At 50.9% G+C, this 8,531-nt stretch overlaps 1 protein-coding gene across 1 annotated transcript in view; it reads left to right on the top strand.

Moving 5' to 3' along the window:
* The first annotated feature begins 388 nt into the window (after nt 1-388).
* FHL2 (four and a half LIM domains 2) overlaps nt 389-8,531 on the top strand; it is a 33,292-nt gene continuing 25,149 nt past the window's right edge. The window contains exon 1 of the mRNA XM_021680328.2: nt 389-507. The gene's annotated coding sequence lies outside the window, so the exon portion shown is untranslated. The remainder of the gene's footprint in view (nt 508-8,531) is intronic.

The raw sequence follows: 8,531 nt of genomic DNA, 5'->3' as shown, positions 1-8,531 counted from the left end.
AGCCCGCCCCCACCCGTTCTCGGGCTTCGGCTGGCGTCGCGTTCCCCGGACCCGGGCGGAGAGTGCGGGCGTGGGGAGACCCCTGCCACTCCGCCCCGGCGTGGGGAGACCCTGGGTGGCGGCCGCAGCGACCCGCGCACGGCCCTTGCCCTCAACTCTGTCCTATGAGCCCACGCCAGGCACGGAGCTCCGGTAACCCCCGCGCGTTAGAGACCCAGGGGGATCGGAGCCCAAAGCACACAAAGAGTCGGGGTCCACTTGCGCCCCGGCCACCGGGAGGCCGACGGGCGCCCGCCCCCCCGCGCCCCCACGCCCCCACGCCTCTGCCCGCGCCGCCGGCGTCTCGGAGGCGTGCGTCTCCTTATATGGTCAAATGACACGGCGGGGGTTCTCTCGGGCGGGAGCCGCGGCGCTCCACCCGGACGGCCGCCCCGCCGCAGCCCCGCGCCGCCGCCGCCTTCGCCCCGGGACGCCCGCCTGGTCCCCAGAGCCCGCCCGCGCCGCGCGGTGAGTGCCCTCCCCCCGCGCCCCCCGCGGGAAGCCGGCGCCTTGGGGACCGGGGGCCTAGCCGCGGGAGAGCCGGGGAGACTGGAGCCGAGACGTGGGGGAGACCCGGGAGAGGGGAGCGGAGATGCGGGGGAGACCCTGGGAAAGGGGGACCGAGCCGAGAGGGCGACCCGGGCGGAGGGGAGCAGAACCGTGGGGACCCCTGGGAGGGGGAGCCAGGCCTTGGAGGCGACCCCGAGACCGAGGAGCCGAGGTGCGGGGGAGACCGGGGAGAGGGAAGCTGAGCCTTGGAGAGATCCGGGGAGAGGGGAGCGTAGCTGCGGGGTGACCCTGGGCAGAGGGGAGCAGAACCGTGAGGACACCTGGGAGAGGGGAGCAGATCCGTGGGTTACCCAGGGAGACGGGAGCGGAGCCGCGCGGGAGACCCCGAGAAAAGCCGGGTAAGGGCAGCAGAACTGTGGGGACATCAAGGAGAGGGGACCCGAGCCTTGGGGGAGACCCGGGCAGAGGGGAGAGGAACCGTGGGGACACCTGAGGGGAGGGGAACGGAGTCGCAGGGGAGACCCGGAGAAAGGCAGGGTAGAAGGGAGCAGAACTGTGAGGACACCTGGGAGTGGGGAGCGAGCCTTGGGGGAGCCCAAGAGAGGGGAGCTGAGCCTTGGGGACACTCGGGGAGAAGGGAGCCGAGCCTTGGGGGAGACCCGGGGGGAAGGGGAGCTGAACCGTGTTGGGGAGAGCCCGGGGGGGGGCGCTGTAGCCAGGAGGGACCCACCGCCCCGTGCCGGGAGGGAAGACCGAAGTCCGAGTCCTGGCCAGGCTGGTTACCGCGGGGTGGGAGCCGGGCCACTGCCACCCACGGGAGAGCCCTGGGCAAAGGCTGGCCGCAGGTCCCAGCGCGGGGAGGTGACAGCCCCTGCCCTTCCAGGGGCCCAGAACTCGGGAGTGTGAGCGAGTTGTCCCGGCCGCGAGCCCCACGGTTGCCATCTGCCTGTGGGGGTGTCCAGCGCATTTCCCTGCGGTCCAAAGGTGTGGAGCTCCCGATGTGGCCTCAGGCATTGACTCCTGTAGAACTTAAAAGACTGAACCATCAGATTTAAAAATGTGGGCTTATTTTAAACAAGAAAAATTCTGATTCTTAAGTGGTGTCCCTGGGTGATATTTTAGCATACCTGAAATTTTGGGAAGAAAGTGTTCAGTGTGGTTTCCTATTTAAATTAAGAATCAATCATGCCTCTTTTCAGATCCCAGTTTGGGTTTCCGTTGGAAATAGTCTAACCCAGTGTAAATGAAATGTATACAGCTGCCTTCCATGATGTGCACGTATGGTGTGCACTCCCTTGCACTTATTTTGGGAGGTAACAAATCACAGGTGGGGCTTATAATCAGGAGACCCGTGTTCGAAACACAAGGCCATATACTTCTTGCAGCTCTGGCATCAAGTACTGGGGACATACCTGAATATTTCAAGGAGGCCTTCTGCTGCATATTTTGACTCACAATTGCTTGTTAAACCACCTCCAGTACTGAAAAAAGTCTGAGTTGCGGACAAACAAAGCCCTATAGGATACTGAAAAATAATTAGGCTGGACATCAGGAGGCCTGGGTTCTTCTTTTTTTTTTTTTTTTTAAGATTTATTTATTTATTTATTTTATTTGAGAGAGTGAGAACGAGGGGAGGGAGGGGCAGAAGGAAAGGGAAAGAATCTTAAGCAGACTCCCTGCTGAGTGAGGAGCCCAACATGGGGCTGATCTCATGACCCATGAGATCATGACCTGAGCCGAAATCAAGAGTCAGATGCTTAACTGTCTGAGCCACCCAGGCGCCTGAGGAGGCCTGGGTTCTATCCCTGTTCTGCATCTAAGGATGCATTACCCAGCCTCTGGGCTAGGGCGGCTTCATTTGTCAACAAGGGGGCTGGAGTAAGTAAGCTTCTCTCTGCCTCAGATGCCATGAGATACAAAGTTCCTTGAGCTTGAGTGAACAAAAAGAGATATTGGATACTTGCTGTGTAGTTTTATTATGAGAATTCCATCAAACCCCATTTATCACGTGGAATTATACTGAGAAGCCACTTCCTGAACATGGTTACCTTGAGCAAAATGACCAGGCTCTTCTCTAGTGACCAAGAGCCTAGTCTTCCAGGAGACCAAGCAGGCATTGTGACTTTGGGGTGAGTCACCAGGTACCTCTGTTGTCTTGAGTTGTGGATTTCGACCTTGGCCCCTATGATGGTTAATTTTATGTCACCTTGGCTGGGCCGCAGGATGTCTAGACAATTGTTCAGACATTACTTCTGGGTGTATCTGTGAGGGTTTTTCTGGATGAGACTAACACTTGAATCTGTAGACTCATTGCCCTTCCCAATATGGGTGAGCCTCATCCAGTCTGTTGAAGGCCTGACCATAAAGGCTGAGCAAGTGGGAATTCCTCTTGCCTGGGATATCAGTCTTTTACAGCCTTCAGACTCAGATTGAAGAGAAAACTAAGCAAGAGGGCACTCCACCTGCCTGACTGCAGAGCTGGGACGTTGGCCCTTCCAGCCTTTGGGCTCGAACTGAAACTCAGCTCGTCCTGGGTCTCAGGACTGCTGGCTTTTGAACTGTAACTTACACCACTGGCTCTTCTGGTTCTCAGGCCTTCTGCAGATCTTGGGACTTACTAGCTTCCATAATAGTGTGAACCAATGCCTTGTAACAAATCTCTTTTTATATATGTGTGTGTGTGTATGTATGTGTGTATATGTATGTATACATATGTATATATCCTATTGGTTCTGTTTCTCTGGAGAACCTAATACAGTTCTCTAGTAACTTTGCTTAAAAATTCTCCTGCCAGCAGGGCACCTGGGTGGCTCAGTCAGTTAAGCATCTGACTCTTGGTTTCCTCTCAGGTCATGATCTCAGGGTCGTGAATTCGAGCCCTGTGTCAAGGCTCCGCACTCAGCACGGAGTCTGCTTGAGATTCTCTGCCTCTGCCCCTCCCCCTGCTCCCTCGCTCACTCTTTTCCCTCTCTCTCAAATAAATAAAATCTTAAAAAAAAAATTCTCCCGCCAGCGATCCGTCTTGCTTTTTAAAGACTCGATGACTACTTGGCCACTGGTGGTGTTGCCTTTCCTCTTGCTGTAAAATACGGCCCCCCTCCTGGAGATCTAATGAGAAGCCTGGGGCAGCTTCCGGGGTCTCAACCATTAGTTCAGTTGTCCTGAGTGATTCTCACTTGGACATCATGTGTCATCACACTCATCCTTGGCCTTCGTAATCCGTACGTTTCCTGCCCTGAGTCAGTCTGCGGCTTAAGGATCTTTAGGCTCGTGGTACTAAGTGAGGCAGGTGATGTCTGTGCCAGTGAGAGAAGAAGCTGCCCTGTTTTTGTGGGTAAAGAAAACGAATATCCCAGGGCATCCTTGAAGTCTGGAGATATTTAGGTTTCCAGTCAAAAAGAAAATGGTTCTGTCCGTGTTTGATGATACAACTTTTGGAACCAATGAGAATTAGCGAGCCAATGAAGAAGGAAGCCGGAGATGTGCAAGCCTGTCCTGACAGAATCCCGAAGCAGTATGCTACAGCAGCACCATGAAGGAACAGGACCGGTAGAAGGAAGAGGCCAGCCCATCATGGACGTTGGGCGTCGCCATAGGAAGAGGCCAGTTGGGGCTCATAGCAGATGGAAGGCCAGGCAGACAGAAAGTAAACAATGAGCTGCCTTTTGGAGACTGGGGGAGACTGATGAGAGAGAGTGAGCAGATTTCATTTTGTTCCTGTGGAAACAAAGCATAAATAATGTGTTCACATGTTCCCAGGAAGGTGGTGGTAGAGCTATAGGGTGGGGCCTCCCCAAAACCCCCTCACTGGGGTGATTTATGAGCCTGAGTCAGCCCGCCATTCTAGCGGCATAATTATGCTTGTCTTTCGTTGACTGAACTGACATGTTTTGAGATTAAATGACAAGATGGTATCTTAAAGGTGATTTAAATTCTTTGGGGCTAGAACTATTCTGGAACTCTTTTAGAGATTCTATGTTTTTGTCCAGCCACCCACTACCTAAAACAGTACGTGGAGAATAGTGGTTACTCAATACATTTTTACTGACTGGTTTTAAAAGCTATAGGACATCAAACTAGTATCATCCTTCTTGTATTCATGGACTTAAGGTCAGAAACTTTGCATTTATTATTTTCCCATTTCTTTTCATTATTCAGTATTCCAAAGATAATCTGGAAGATAGTGGTTTACCTTAGTCAAGCATTGTCTCAAACAAAACATTCCCTTTTATTTAAAGATTTATTTATTTATTTTAGAAAGGGGGGGAGCCCAAGCAGGGTGGGGAACAGAAGGAGAGGGAGAGAGAGAATCCCTGAGCAGACTCCCCACTGGGCACAGAGCCCGACGACGCTGGGACTCCATCCCAGGACCTGGAGATCATGACCTTAGCTGAAATCAAGTGCGGGCCGCCCAATCGACCGAGCCGCCCAGGGGCCCCTCAACACAGAATGTTTCATAAAACCATCAGAGACAGATCAAGATTTTTTTTTTAAGTTTTAGAAAGTTACCTGTTTCTATACCAAATTATAAAACATCGCTGACCCCTGCCCATATACTCTGTAAAGGCTCATTAAATTAATCCAGACGTTTATCACATAGTAGTAGGCCTCGTCAATCTTACATCTTACCAAGCATCTAAAAATCAATTTCAGGGTGTCTAGGTGGCTCAGTTAAGCGTCTGCCTTAGGCTCAGGTCATGATCTCAGGGTCCTGGGATCATTGAGCCCCGTGTTGGGCTCCTTACTCAGTGGGGAGTCTGCCTCTCCCTCTCCGTCTGCTGCTTCCCCCACTCATGCTCTCTCGCGCGCTCTCTCTCAAATAAATAAAATTTTAAAAAATCAATTTCAAATTGATTCTAAATACATACCTATATTCTTTAAAATAGCAAACTCCTTGAACTTGCACCTCTCTTTCGTTCACTGGAATTTTTATTTAAAAGAAACAGTTTAGCTAGACTAATAGAGTGTTAGAGGTGAGTCCTGTTTGTGTGTCCACACATCTGTGCACAGGAAAGCAAAGTGTGTGGGCTACTCTCCGGCTACAGTTGCAGGGGTGAGAGCCCAAGCCCTTGGACAGAGGATGTTGGATTTATAGGCAAGCTGCGTCCCTGCAGAACATCCAGGGCCTTTCCTTGATATCTGGAGAGTGTCAGGGGATCTAGCACATTCTTCACAGAGATGCTTGGAAGCATCTGGCTGGTTTTTGCTCCTTGACCTGACCAGGCCTCTCCTAGAGGTGCAGCTGTGTGTTCACAGGGGTGTAGAGTCCAAACACAATAAGAAAGAGTCTACCCACTGTGGAAGCAGCAGTTTATCTGGAAGGGGAAAAGAGGCCAGAGACACAGCGGAAGGAATGAAGCTCGGGGTCTGTTACATTAGACATTTTAAGAGCGTCAGATGCCAAACCACATTACATTTCAGGTTTGGTATGCAAAGGGGATGGTTCACATAAAACATTCCTCATTTTCATTCTTGATTTTTGCCCACATGTTTGTACTCCCCATCCATTTGTCCATTCATTCCACAAGTATTTATCAAGTGGCTGACCCTGTGTTTATCACCTGATGGCAAGACCCCAGCAATATGCCTACCTTCACGGTGCTTATGGTTCAGTGGGGGACACAGGTGGTCATGGTGTCTCATGGTGTCATGAAAATATTGCATTTTTAAATACATTCTTTGAAAAGAGCCCACATGCAGCGGGCTGATTTTCTGAATTCTCTCCAAAAAGTCCTGACTGTTGATAAGCAATGGAATTTCCCACCGGGGTCATTTAAAGGTGGATGTGGTTTCAGCAGAGACTGACTTACCGACGCTGTTGCTCGTGTTGTGGGAAGGATTTGGGAATATTTGCAGATTTCTTTTTAAGAACGGACTACGTTAAAAACAGCTTGTAAAGCAGGGTTGATAGAGAGAAATACTTGGGTCTTGAGGAGGAGGAGGAGGAAAATGGTATCTCTGGGGTCAGATCAAAGTCAGTATCTGAACGGAGCTTTGAAGACAATGCTTAAGGGAGACCTCTTTTGCAACTCAGGCCTTTTTAGACAAGCCCCTGGGGCCCACCAGGCCTCCCTCTGGGAAGGACAGGCCAGGTACCTCGCACTTATGGGCTGGCCAGCCTCCTCCCTGTATACCCAAGACATCCGGTAAAAAAAAAAAAAAAAAAGGAAAAGAAAATGCATGAGCTTCTGGCTCCTAGCGTTCTTGTGTCTTTCTACCTTCTTTACCCTCCTTTCTTTCTCCTGCCTCTTTCCATCCCTCTACTTCTCCTTCCTCTCTCCTTCCCCCTCCCATTCTCTCTGCTTCTCTTCCGTGTGCCCAGCTCTGACTCTTCCCCACCCCACCCCACCCGCCCCCCGCTTGAACTTTGTTTCACGGTTTTTAAATCTACAGATAAAAATAACCCTCATTTATAAGCCTGGGGACGTAAAATAATAGTAATGTTGTTGGTAGGTGAGCCTATGCGTCACTGCTCCAGGGCCCTGGGAACCTTTCTTTTTCTACCCGCCCCAAAGCCGGGCCCTCCAGGGCCCTCCGGAGACCCCGACCCTGAGAAAGAGTCCAGTGCCTCCCCGCCTGCAGCCCAGCCCTCGGTGCCCCGGGGCTCACCTCACCCAGAGCAGTTATGGGGGCCTGGAGCCACCCCTGTCCCCTACTAGCCAGCTTTGTCAAATATCCTACTTGCTCAGAGCCAAAGGGGGAATGACGTCAGAGACTGAGTTAGCCCCAGGCAGGGAGTTCAGGGAGGAGAACTCCAGGACACAGTCATTTGGAGTCAGTTCAAGGAAATAGCAAGTCAGCAGCCACGCCTCGTGCTCAGGTGCCTCCTTGCACACCGCGGCTCGCTTCTCGGAGCACTTCTGGGTCCCACATGATGGACAGGACCCTGTGCTAACCTGTCAGGAGGATGCGGAGCTTCAGACGGGGGAGGCGATAGTACTGGAGCAGGTTGAAAGAGAATCCTTACAGATCCAAGATGTCCTATTTTTATTTAAAGAAATGACTCAGAAGTAGACCCCGATACCCTGGAAACATGTTTAAAGAGTCATTGTCCTTGAATTTTGTCTTCCTCACCCCCACGTGGCATCTCAGCTGGGCCTCATGATGATACCCATTGTCTACAGGGCAGAGCCAAGTTCACGGTCGAGAGTACAGGCCCTCCTTTCTTTGACTACCTTCTCAGCTTCCTGTGCTCATCGTCCTCTGCTCTTCATTACGCCTCTGCCATCTGCCCGCCGGCCCGCAGTATCACCTGGCTTATCCTTGTCCAGTGCAGGGAGACATCTCTGGGGAGCCTGCCCTGCTTTCCCATAGGACCCTCTGTGTCTCTCTGTCAGTGCCCTGAGTGTGGAGCTTTATAGTCTGTTTGACACACTGTTGACCCTTGAGCAACAGGGGTTTGAGCCACGCGGGTCCACTTACACACAGATTTCTTTCCCAGTAAACATAGTACACTATAGTAAATGTATTTTCTTTTCCTTGTGATTTTCTAAATGACATTTTCTTTTCTCTAGCTTACTTTGTTGTAAGAATACAGTGTATAATACATAAAATATACAAGTATGTGTTCATCGACTATTTGTATTATTGGCAAGACTTCCGGTCAACAGTAGGCTATTAGTAGTTAGGTTTTGGGGGAGCCAAAAGTTGTATGTGGATTTTTGATGGCTCAGGTGTTGGTTTTTCAAGGGTCAACTTCGGTTTTCCTCCCAGACTACAAGTCCCTTCAGGGAGGGCCTGTATCGTATTCATCTTTGTATCACTAGCACTTTGCATACCATCTGACAATTCCAGCTCTGATGCTTCTGGAATGAATAAATAATCAGGGGTTCTGTAGGGCTAAAAAATGCAAAGTCATGGGGACCTTTTAATGTAGGACAATAGATATGTTTTTCCCATTAAAAAGAAGCTTAAAATTGATAATATAAGTTTAAATACACACATTTAAAAAAAGAATATTCTATTGGTAGCATCTACTTAAG

This window comes from Neomonachus schauinslandi, chromosome 10, assembly GCF_002201575.2.
Source record: "Neomonachus schauinslandi chromosome 10, ASM220157v2, whole genome shotgun sequence".
Classification (NCBI taxonomy): Eukaryota; Metazoa; Chordata; class Mammalia; order Carnivora; family Phocidae; genus Neomonachus; species Neomonachus schauinslandi.
This window is presented reverse-complemented; position numbering and strand designations above follow the sequence as displayed.